The following is a 13,344-nucleotide window of genomic DNA, read 5'->3' on the forward strand; positions in this document are numbered from 1 at the left end:
ACTAGTAAGTAAGCCATTGAAGCCATTGAAAAGCATGACCATATTTATTTTTAGTGAATTAATGTTTTATAATTTACATCTAGTAAAGTATACATAACAGTGTATAGTTTGATGAGTTTTGATGACTGTATATCTCTGGGTAACCAATATCCCAATTGGTTTCCAAAGCAGAACTTTTCGAGCACCCCAAATAGTTCCTTTGTGCCTTTTTGGTCAATTCCTCTAAAGGCAGTTACTGTTCTAATTTCTACCACAATTCATTGGTTTTGCATATGTTGGAAAGCCATACAAGTAGAATCAGACAGTATATATATATATATACTCATATATTTTGCTTATTTTGCTCAACATAACATTTTTCAGATTCTTTATGTTGTTGTATATATGAGTAGTTCATTCTTATTTTATTACTGAACAGTATTCCAACATAGTATATATAGCACAATTTATCCGTTTTACCAATTGTCGTGTTGGTGAACTTATGGACTATTCCCTATTTTGGCCTATAACAAATAAATCTACTATGAACATTCTTACATAAGTCTTGTGAAGATATGTCTTCATATTTCATAAACACCTAGAAGCTGAATAGCAGATGGATCATAGAATAGGTATATTTTTATCTTTATTAGAAACTGTTAAACAGTTTATCCAAGATTGGTATTATTTTATACTCCAACTAGAAATGTATGCAAATTCTACTTGTTCCACATTCTAGTGTTGTCAATTTTTTAAATGTTTGTCCTTTCAGAAGTGTGAAATGATTTCTCATTGCAGTTTTCACTTGCATTTCCCCAATGACTAAAAATATTGAGTACCTTTTCTACATTTCTGTTCTGGAATCTTTAAAGTGTGGCTTTTGTTCTCATTCTTACAAAATGGCAGCTGGAGCTCTAGCTGTCACTGCATCGTAGGCAGAAGGAGGAACAAAGGGTCCAGATCTTACAGTCATGTATCTGCTGAGTCTTTCTCAGAAGCCTCACCCATGGGCTTCTCTTTCTATCTCATTGGTCAAAATTATGTCACATGCCCAACCAATCTGCCAGGAAGGCTGGGAAATGCAATTTTTTAAGTGGATCTTCCAGGTATCTATTACTGTGAAACAAACCAACTCAAAACTTAATGGCTTAGAATGAAAATCTGTTTTTCTCACAAATAGGCCATTTGGGCAAAGCTCAGCAGAGACAGCTTGTCTCTGCTTCACTTGGCATCAGCCTAGAGGCAATTGTTGCTGGCTGCTGGCCAAGAAGACTCACACAGTTGGAACTGTGGTTAGAACATCTACACATGAGCTTTTCATGTGGGTTCTTGGATTCCCACACCACGATAGCTGAGTCCCAAGGGTGAGGGTCCCAAGAGAGACCCAGGTAGAAACCATATTGCCTTTTATGACCTGGAAGTCACACATTATCACTTGTGCTGTATTCTATTCATTGTGGAAAATACAAAGGTCTGCCTGATTAAAGGGGAAGAGAAGTAGATTTTACAACTTGATCTGGGGGTGGCAAGGTATGGAAGAGCAAGTGGACCAAAATATTGCTGTGGGCTGGGCACAGTGGCTCACGCCTATAATCCCAGCACTTTGGGAGGCCGAGGCAGGTGGATCATTTGAGGTCAGGAATTTGAGACCAGCCTGGCCAACATGGTGAAACCCCATCTCTACTAAAAAATACAAAAATTAGCCAGGTGTACTGGCACATGCCTGTAATCCCAACTACTTCAGGAGGCTGAGGCGGGAGAATAGCTTGAACCTGGGAAGCAGAGGTTGCAGTGAGCTGAGATAGTGCCACTGCACCCCAGCCTGAGCAACAAGACTGAGACCCCATCTCAAAAACAAAAAACCAAAAACAAAGTATGACTGTGGCCATTTTGGGGAAATACAATCTTCTACAATTGGGCACGTTGCTTACTCCTAACTAAGCTGGGATTCTCTTCACAGGGAAGATGGCGAATAAATGTTGGGTAGGCAAGCTGAGTTTCTGTCATGTTCTTTACACATATAACATTATAATTGTTTGCTTTCCACTAGACTGTAAACTCCATAAGGGCAGCAGCCAGATTTGTCTACCTTTGTTAATTATTGGTTTTTTAGGGCCTAAGGAAAAAAAAAAAAAAGGTATTCAAGAAATATTTCTCAATGAACAGGTATTAAACTAAATAAAAACATATATAGAATATCAGTTTTAGAAAATAAACTGTGATGTAACATTAGGAAAGAATGTAAAAGTTGGAATTTTAAGTCAATAACCTGCCAGCCTGGAGCTGGGAGCTGTTGCTCACACCTATAATCCCAGCACTTTGGGAGGCTGAGACAGGTAGATCGTTTGAGCTCAGGAGGTTTGGGACCAGCCTGGGCAACATGGCAAAACCCTGTCTTTACAAAAAATACAAAAATTCATCAGGTGTGGTGGTGCATGCCTGTGGTCCCAGCTACTCAGGAGGCTGAGGTGGGAGGATCACTTGAGCCCAGGAGGTTGAGGCTTCAGTGAGCCATGATTATGCTAGTGTCTTCAGCCTGGGTGACATAGTGAGACCCTACCACTAAATCACTAAAGAAATACCTATTAGGCTGGGCAACATAGTAAGACCCTATCTCTACAAAAATCTTTTTAAAAAATTAGCTGAGTGTGGTGGCATGCACCTGTAGTGGCAGCTATTTGGGAGGCTGAGGTGAGAGGATCACTTGAGCCCAGGAGTTCAAGGCTGCAGTGAGCCATGATCACACCACTGCATTCCAGCCTGGGGGATAGAGTAAGATTGTCTCTAAAAAATAGTCAGTAACCTACAAAAAGCCTAATAAATACATAAGCTAAGGATTAAAACAAATCTCATTCTTTTTAAAATAAAAAACAAAATAAAGTACTATTCAGTGAGGCAATCAGAGACCAAAAGTCAGTCCTCATGATTTTTCTATACATTACTTTGTATCGGTTTAGAATATCCAACCATTGACCATTATTTGCTATTGTTGGAGACAGTTTGGAAAATGCATGCTCCCTGATCCTTACTGGATCAGTATTGAGGTAAACAATTTGTTCATTCAGTGAACTATCTCTTCTTCATCCTTACGTACATTGTTAGCTTACATAGTTTAAAATCTTCATTTTCTCTTTTTAATTTTTTTTAGTTTTAGAGACAAGGTCTCATTCAGTCACCCAGGCTGGAGTGCAGTGGCACTATCATAGCCCACTGTAACCTCAAACTCCTGGACTCCTCCCACTTCAGCCTCCACTTCCCACAAGCAATCCTCCCACTTCAGCCTCCCGAATAGCTGGGACTACAGGTGCACACTACCACGCTCAGCTAATTAAAAAAAAAAATTCCTTGTAGAGACGGGGTTTCTGTGTTTCCCAGGGTGGTCTCTAATTTCTGGCCTCAAGCAATCTTTCCACCTCGGCCTCCCAAACTGCTGAGATTATAGATGTGAGCCACTGCACCCAGCCTTAACATTTTTTGACTTATGTTGTTTCATATATTTAAATATTTTCATCGTTTTCATTGGTTTCACATTCCCTTTCAAAGAGTTCTTCAATGTTTTGTTTTTCTTTTTCTGGTCCATTTAATAACTAGTTTGCCATTTAACCATGGCTTTGCATGGCACATTCCTGAGGACTGTGACAAATATTATCATACTGTGATCTGATTATATCATAACTCTGCTCAAATTTTTTTCAGTGGTTTCTTGTCAGGCAAAGAAAACTCTTAAGCTTTTAAGCATGAACAGAAGACCCTTTCTGAGGAGACTCCTCATCTCCCAACACTTACCTTCGGTCAGACCTTAGAATAATTATAGCTACTGAGCTTGCCATACCTTCTCTTTTCTCAGTACCCCTCCACCCCCACCCTTCCTAGTGTCTTTCCAGGCTGAGGGAAGAATATCTGTTAAGTGTTTGCTCCCAGTTTCAACTTCCCTCTCCTCATCCTTGTGACAAACTCCTACCTTCCAGTATCATCTCAAGTGTTTCTGCCTCAGTGATTCTTTCTGTAAGCTCCCAACTCAGATTGGGTGCATTTTCCTTGTCTTGTGTTTGCATACGCAAATCTCAATTAGACTTTTTTTTTTTTTTTTTTTTTCTACTTTCTCACAGCAAGTAGTTCTACACAAAATCTAGGTGGAAGGAACCAAGCACAATCATTTATTTAAATAGCATTTATTGTTTCTTCCTCTCTCTATGTCTTTTTATAGAAGGGAGATATGAATTGGGGGGAGAGGCATCCTACTCTGTTGTTGGCTCTTTTTGTACCTAGTATTGGCCAAAGAAGGAGAAGACAGGTGGAGAGTAGTGATGCTCCTCCTGGAATGCCAAGGTGGAAGAGAAAAGCGAGTGATTGGAGAGGTGATTGCATAAGTTTAGACTCAAAGGCCCTGCTGATATATTTCCTATCTTTTACTTGCACCCCTCACCAGGTGAAGGAAGTTTTAGGGCATTTTTCACATCTGCCCATGGGAAAACCCAGCCATTTTCTCTGTCCTCTGGGCTCCCTGCCTTGAAGAGGCTTCTTACTTAGTGTGGCGTTGTCACAACAAGGCTGTAACTGTGATTGAAGGGAAAAGGTCAAAAGACGCAGACAGTGGAAAGTTTATTTAATAGCCATGAATATATAAACGTACAGAAACAGTCAGACAAAGCAGAAAACAACATAAAGTACTCCCAGTTGGATTTACAGACTTTTCAAGTTCCCCACTGGGTCCCACTTAGGAAGAGTGAAACATCTTCTATGCCATTTTATCAGAGATTTTCCAACCCCCCTGCTCCTCCCTCTGCCTTTCTGAAGATTCTGCAATTGCCTTGCAGCTCTCCAGCTGCAAGCAATTGATGCAAATCAACCCTAGTAAATTCCAGAGTGTTTATTGGGAGACTAGGTGAGTTGAAGGTGAATTTCTACTTGTAGCGTCTATAAGTAAAGCATCTTGTAGCAGGCCCAGATTTCAGGGTTGCTTTTGTTTGGTCCATTTCTACCATGGTGTTTCTATATTTATTAGAGTTATCCCTGCATTGTTATAAAAGATAAAACATGTTAATAGCCTGGAGTATGGAATTAGATTGCCGGGGTTTGAATTTTAGGATGACCAACCATTCTGGTTGTGCTGGGACTGAGGAGTTTTACAAGGATGCAGGACTTGTCAGTACTAAAACGAGGACAGTGGTCACCCCAGAACTTTGCTACTTACTAGCTCAGATCTAAATGGAGGTAAAAGTATTCCAGCACTATGGAGGTATTGTTGGAGTAAGAGTTAATATTTGTAAAGTGCTTCCAACAGTGTCTGACATATATAAGTGTGTGTTAAATCAAAAACTTATGGAAGATATGACTTTTTTCTGGGCATAATCGCAGTGTCCAAGCAATGTTTTTAATTTTTGCCATCATCTTAGGGGTTTACAAAAATGAATTCTTATTTATCCACACATTTATATGTACACATATGCAAATACTGTTTGGGTTTTTACCATCTAATTTTCACATAAAACAATACATACTCAAAATAACTTTGCCATAGTAATGTTGAACTACAAAATAGCATGAGTAAAAAGTGATGTGGATAGTAAAGAAAGATGTCCAATTGTGAACAAGTTCCTCCAAACTCCTGCCCCTCTTTCCTTTCTGCTCTTACTCTACCTTGATCAAAACCTGTTTAAGAATTACTGTATTGTATTGGAATTATATGTCTGTTGCCACCAGATAGGGTGTGCAAAAGGAGAGCCTGTGTTGCAGCTGACAGTATGGGGGGAAAAGAGAGCTTGGGCCAGTGGCTATTCATTACTGGAAACTTTCACCAGAAATGAGAGACTCAGTGAGTATCTGACCCTCACCTATCAGATTAGCCATCCCTCCTCCAAAGCAGGGGTATGGGCAGTCCTAGAGAAGGCAAGAAGTATTCAGGCCATGTTCTATGGAAATGAGAAACAGGTTTGGATCACAGATTTATCCCCCAACCTACAACCTTTTGACTAAAAGCCTCCTACTTTAAAATATTTGTTAATAGTTTGAAGCTTTTTTTTTCTTTTTAAGTTTTTGAATCCCTTGTAGCTCAAATCCAGAGCAGTTCTCTTGACAAGAAATGAACATCATGTGAACATAAATATTTTTAAATATCAAGACCTTTAGATTTTCTTGAACCTCACAAAAAGGACTCACAGACCCCTAATACTTCTTAAAAATCCTCCCTCCTTTTCCCATTGGCTACTCTATTCAGGTATGCAGAATTATCTGTTATAGCCCACTTCCATTTTCCCCATCCCAAACCTCTTTCACCCTTAAGCCTAGAAGTCTTTGGGACTTTGTTCCTATTCTTTTTTCTATACCTCTGAGTTATTTATTGTGTAAGAAATAATAATTGACTTAATTTCTTTGCTAAATTGTTGCCTCCTAATATTAAATTCTAAATCTGTGATGTCCTTCCAACATGCCAGCACCATCTTAGCTATTGAGCCCTTCAAAGGTGGCTAATCCTATTGGAGACATACTGTGGCAACCTAAAATCAGTGAGAGACCAACTCTCCAAAGAGTTCATTTAGGAGTAGCAAGGGATTGCAATGAGGGATATGTGTGCTATGAAAATCATAGGTGCATCCAAGAGAATTGAGGCAAAGGGGAAGCTTTTAAAGGCAAAATAAATGTCCATATAAGTCATTTTGAAACAAAGGCCATTGATTACAGGGTCTCATTGCTGGAGTTGTTAGCTTATTGGTGGAAATAGCCACTGTTAGGCAAGTGTCCCTGTGCAATCAGGTTACTACAGTGTTGAGTAGTTCCCATCATAGGCATACATGTGTGAGGACCTGTCCTTCACAGCATCCCAGCTCCATTGTGTTAGGGTTTTGTATTAGTGACTCCATTTTGGTACTGATAACTTTCACAACTGCAAGTGTATACACACTGAATTTCAAAGGCAGAATGAACAGGAATGTAAAAGATAGCAATAATAATTTTTAAATTAATTTCATATTGAAATGATATTTTGATTATATTGGGTTAAACAAAATACATTGTTAAAACTAATTTTATCATGTTGCTTTAAAAAATATGGCTACTAGAACATCTAAAATTATATATGTGCCTCACATTATATTTCCATTCAACAATACTGTTCTAGATTGGGTCAGCAAACTTTTCCCATAAAGGCCAGATAGTGACAAAGATGTTTTGCTTGGCCAAACTTTAGTCAGGATGCTGAACCTTCTCCTAGACCTGTCTGTGCACTTCCTAACTAAACTCAGTTTTAGGAAGAATCCTCTACCCTTGGAATCTGACCATCTTCAATATCTGGCTAGGTTCCTCATCCTCCACCATCCTCCAGGTGATGTCTGGTCACCCTGGCCTGCCTTCAGCAAAAATCCTGTTAGGTCAGTTTAGCCAGACTCACTTTTATCCCTGATGTTTCCTCTTAGTAATTTCCATCCACTGAACCACACCCTGCTCCTTGACTATGAATTCCCACTTGCCCATGTATTTGGAGTTGAACCCAATTTCCCCCTCCACTGCCAGACCTTATTGTAGTGGTCTCTGTACCTGTCTTAATGGTGCTGAGTAAAGTCTTCCTTACTGTGCTTTAATAAGTGTCATTGAATTTTTTTTATTTAACAAGGATAAGCATTCTAGGCTTTGTGGGCCATGTGGTCTCTGTCGCAACCACTCTATTCTATCCTTGTAGCACAAAAGCAGCCATAGATATACAAAAACTAATGACCTTTGTTATGTTTCAATAAAGCTTTATTTATAGACAATGAAATACGAATTTGAAAATAGTTTTCATTTGTCATGAAATATCCTTTTAAAAGTTGTATTTAACTATTTAAAGATGTAAAAGTTTTTCTTAAACAGACTTAGAGTCTGATTTGACTTTCTGGCCACAGTTTGCCCACCATACATTACCCACATCCGTTCTATATCAACAACAGGACCCTAAGGATGATATTATCTTCACTACCACAGAAAGGGCCTCAAGAGCTGGGCTGCTTGAGTAAATGAGTAAATTGGGGAAATCAGAACGGTGGACAACTAGAGGAGGAGTACCTAGTCTAAGGGGGATAGCCTGAACTCCGCTTCAGCTGAGTCTTCTGGATGGGTGAGCCCTGGGTGGCCAGATTTCTGATTTACTTTGTCCCCAGGAGAAGCAGGGAATTGGATTTTTTATGTAAAATTTTCCAAACTTGACATATTGTCTACCATCTTAAACAAATAAATAAGCCAAAATTTTGTTCGGGTCAAACAAAATAGGATATAGGTTCAATTCAGTTCTCCAGCCACCACCTCATATCCTCTGGCTTAGCCATGGAATTTTATTCCTGAACACATTTCTTTTAAATCTTGCAGATAAAGGTGACTGGTGTTTTACATTTTTATGTATCTTGCCAGAATAATTTTAAATAATTTCAGTGTGACATAATTTAGTAATTACTACTTCATGTTCTCAAGGATGATTTTGTTTCATGTAGAGATTTTTTCTTTTTTTTTTGAGATGGAGTCTTGCTCTGTCACCCAGGCTGGAGTGCAGCGGCGCGGTCTCAGCTCATTGCAAGCTCCGCCTCCCGGGTTCACGCCATTCTTCTGCCTCAGCCTCCCGAGTAGCTGGGACTACAGGGGCCCACCACCACGCCCAGCTAATTTTTTGTATTTTTAGTAGAGATGGCGTTTCACCTTGTTAGCCAGGATGGTCTCGACCTCCTGATCTTGTGATCCTCCCGCCTCGGCCTCCCAAAGTGCTGGGATTACAGGCGTGAGCCACCATGCCCGGCCGAGATTTTTTTACTTGGTAAACAATCATAGTCTATAATTCTCTCCCTCCCCCTTCTTGTATATTTCCTCCATTTATTATGGTTTTATTCTTTGCAAAGCACATTCTTTTCTGAAAACGGCTTTTAAGCGACTAGTAGATAAGAACTGTCATGACTCAAAAAGGCCAGGCTTTTAGTTTTATTATCTGAGGGAGAATGAGTACTTAGAAAACTACATGTATTCACTGAAAGAAAAGCAACCAAACATGAAAACTGATTTGGGGTTCTAAAATATTGTTGTTTTACCTTTGACTTAACAGCTACTTTGGGGTCATCTTTATTTTTAAGTTAAATACATTTTCTAGTATTGGCTTAATGAAAAATTATTTTGAAATTTTTTTTTTCCTATTTCTACAATAGAGTAAGATGGCTCAAAATGGTTATTTTGGGCAAGTCTGCTATCCCTGAACTCTGCCAGTTGGAGACAACCTCTCCTGTCAAAGAACTTCCTTTTTGAGACATGTGCTTGGCTCAGAATTACTTCTGCTCCCCAGTTTTGCCAAGTGGGCTTGCTTATACCAGAGAGTTCAATCATTTTATCTTTGACATTAAGGAGAAGTTTAGCCAATTTATATTTAGGTCAATATTTTTAAAGGAAAAAATTGCTAAGATTGATTTAATGCCATTTGGTAGCATTTTTCATTTATCTGCATAAGAGTTCAATGAACTCTTGTCTCCAAACATGTAAAATTAAATCATAAAGCCTCAGCAATTACCTTCAGATCTAATTTTTCAGAATTTCTACCCATGTAACACAAAGCAGCTTTTCAAAACAACCAATATGATAAAATACTGGAGTGGAGGGGAAAAGAATGAAGCTAAAGACTCCTGCTGTAGTAAAACCAGAATCAGGAGTGTTCTGATTTATCCCAACTGGAAAAATGAGGATTGGTGTACCTCAACCTTGACAAAATTCATTAGTAATGACAGAATCCTGTGTAATGACAAATGCCCTTGCTTCTCCATTTCTAAATTGTTATTGAATTCAAACTATGCCTTATTATTTTATTCATATTGTTTCTTGTTATTTAATGAGTAGACTTATGCTAGGAAACAGATCATCTTGAAAAACTCAAAAACTAAATACCTGCAAGTTTTTCAACATTGTCTTTTAACAGATTTTCTTATTTCTCTACATACTTTGAAGCCTTTCTTACTTGTGCCTTTTTACTTTTTACTTTTTCTTTTTCTTTTTTTTTTTTTTTTTNCATTCCATCCAGGGCACCCATCCTAACATGTTCCACGTGCCTGTTGTTGGCTGTGGTCTTGCACATTGTATCTTTCTCATTTCCCTGGATCATATTGGGTTCTGTCCCATTCTGATTGGCTATCCCCTACTTCACTTTTTTCAGCCAGCAATTTTATTTTCCCGACCATAAATTCAAGAGCTCACCTGCAGCAACACCATCAAATGGAAAGAATTCAAGACCCATATATGATTTTTTTTTTACTTTTTCTTTTCTTTTCTTTTTTTTTTTTTTTTTGAGATGGAGTCTTGCTCTGTTGCCCAGGCTGGAGTGCAGTGGCGTGATCTCCACTCACTGCAAGCTCCGCTTTCTGGGTTCACACCATTCTCCTGCCTCAGCCTCCCACATAACTGGGACTACAGGCGCCCGCCACCACGCCCGGCTCATTTTTTTAAATGTATTTTTAGTAGAGACGGGGTTTCACCGTGTTAGCCAGGATGATCTCGATCTCCCGACCTCGTGGTCCGCCTGTCTCGGCCTCCCAAAGTGCTGGGATTATAGGCGTGAGCCACCGCGCCTGGCCTACTTTTTATTTTTCTAGAGATGGAAACCATGTTGCCCAGGCTGGCCTTGAACTCCTGGGTTCAAGGGATCCTCCTGCCTCAGTCTCCTGAGTAGCTGGAACTCTTGGAACTCTAGGCATGAGCCACTGTGCCCAGCTTTTTCTTATGTTTATCTCTTTCCTTTAGCCAATATGGCTCCATCCAAATTAACTTTCTGTTGAATTCTATTTCAAGTTGCAGAATTTAATTTTGTGCTTTATACATAATAGTTATACAATAATATTTGTGAAATAAATCTATAATGTTAGGGAAACTAATTATTCTTTTCTGTTTTGTATTTGTTGAATATGTTATATCAATAGAATCAATAAACTATTTCATCCACTAATATGGTTATTGCCGTTTTAATTAGAATAATTACAACTTCTTCCCATTCTCTCCAAAATAAAATAAAAATCAAAGCCTTGAGTGTCTTGCTAAAAATTTGTACCAACTTGTTGAGTCAAGGAAGACAAAATGACTTGGAATATTTTGCATTATGACCTAGAAACTGTGTTTATATCTTTTTCCTGCCATGTGCATATGATCACTGCCTTACGGTTCAACTTTAGTTTTGGCTTGAAGTCAGACCATTGCGTTAGCTCTCTAATCAAAATGTCTGGGATACAGCGAGACCAGTACATAGTTTTAAATATAGGGTTGTATAAGAGAATTAAAGGCCTTGATTGAAGGAAAGGTTAGGAGGTCTGACATCTCTAAAAGACACTTCTGGTGCCTTTTCTTTACAGAGTACCACAACTTGGGTAAGAACCACAGTATAACAACTAATGAATTGAGAAACTACATGGACTGTTATATACAATTACAGCTTCCACATTGGGATTGCTGAATAAAAATCAAAACCAATCTCTGAATGCTTTGCCTTTAGAGTAAAAAGATTTTTTCCAGAACACTGTCATCATATTTATAATTCCCATAAATTTTGCTTTATGGTCTAGTTTGGAAGTTTTTATCTTAAAGTGGTTTGGATTTATTTTGTTTATTTGTTCTTTATTTGGGACCTGATTTTTTAAATTCACATTTTCACTCAATGACCTTCTTTACCCCTCACAGATATTTTAAGGAGTGAGTGGCGCCTTTGAGCATTCTCTCTCAAGTTTGCAAAGGAAACATAGAGCTCTCTACCCTGTTATTTCGTCTATTCTTTCCACATTCCTCTCTGGTACCTGGTTGGCAAAAAAATCTCCATAAAGATCCTGGGTATAAAATGACAGCTCAAAGAGCAATCTGTTAATCTGCTATTTGTTCAAAACTGCTGGCCGATCTTTAGACATTGCATTGGCTGTATTTGATCAAGAAAAGGTCCTATTCTCGATTTTGAGAAGTACTAACCTGACAGGTGTCAGAGGTAGGTGACCTTTAAAGAAAATATTAACTGAGAACAAAAGCATTAGATGGTTTCTAAATGAGCCAAGGCTACTCATCCAGCTGCCCTTGAGCAATAAAAAAGGAAAGTCAGTGCATTATACAACGGGTCAGTGATAAAAGCCATGAAAAAAATAATCTTTCTAAGTTAGACAATGCTGATATTGGCAGTCCTTGAATGCTATTAAAACACACACTTCTTTTTGAGAAATGCTTAATGGGGCACAATTAAGCGGTCTGTAGAATTGAATGACCTTTAAATTGCTGTAATCTCATGAGGAAAACCTTTCATACACAGCATCTACTTTTGAAAGAACATTCCATGAAAATATTGTCACTAATTCAGCAGGGCATGCCAAACCTATGTCTAGTTTCTTGCTCTCTTTGGAGTCCTTCATTCCCAGAGAAAAGCTGAGATCACCAAATATGCTGACCTCAAACATGTCACTCAACTAAAAGTCGTTACATTATTATTATTCAAAAAAAACTTGGTGATAGGCAGAAAGGAGAAAACATAAAACAGGTAAAGCTTTAAATTGACAAGAAAGAAAAGAAAGGAAGAAAAAAGAAAAAAACTATAACCTCTTTTACTTAAAAATAAAATCAGTTAGATTGTAATATTTTCTTTTCTCATTTGTCCCACTTTTGTCCTTATTAAGCATATATTTTAAGAAAAAAATCATCAAATAACATATATAGAACTGTGACTTCCTAAATTAGTTCTGAATCTTAGGAGTCAATTTTTCCCCTATGATTTATAGTTTGAAAAAAAGAGACTAGGCGTGATGGCTCATGCCTGTACTCCCATCGCTTTGGGAGGCTGAGACAGGAGGATTGTTTGAGGCCAGGAGTTTGGGATTAGCCCTGGCAACATAACAAGACCTCCTCTCTACAAAAAAATTAAAAAAAAAAAAAAAAACAGGGCATGGTGTCTGGTGCCTGTAATCCCAGCTACTCTGGAGGCTGAGGTGGTAGGTGGATCACATAAGTCCAGGAGTTGGAGGACTGCAGTGAGCTATGAATGTGCCACTGTACTCCAGCTGGGGAATAGAGCAAAATCCTATCTCTAAAAAAAAAAAAAAGGCAAATTTATTGAAAAGGCAGTACAACGATCATTTCAATTCATTTGCTTTACCTCTCTTTTATCTTAATCTGTATCTTTATTGTTTTGACTCACCTACTTGAGTGTAAGTTGTAGACATGACACGACCCTAAATACTTCGACACATATTTTCCAAAAACTAGGAGAGTTGCCTAACTAATCACAATACTACTAGCACAATAAATTTAACTTTGGTAATATCTTCTAATACACAGTATAGATTCAGACTTCTCAAATTGTTCCAAGAATATCCTTTAGGCTATTTTGTGTTTATATATATATATATATAT

Source organism: Rhinopithecus bieti, unplaced genomic scaffold (assembly GCF_001698545.2).
Source record: "Rhinopithecus bieti isolate Rb0 unplaced genomic scaffold, ASM169854v2 scaffold_15368, whole genome shotgun sequence".
Lineage (NCBI taxonomy): Eukaryota > Metazoa > Chordata > Mammalia > Primates > Cercopithecidae > Rhinopithecus > Rhinopithecus bieti.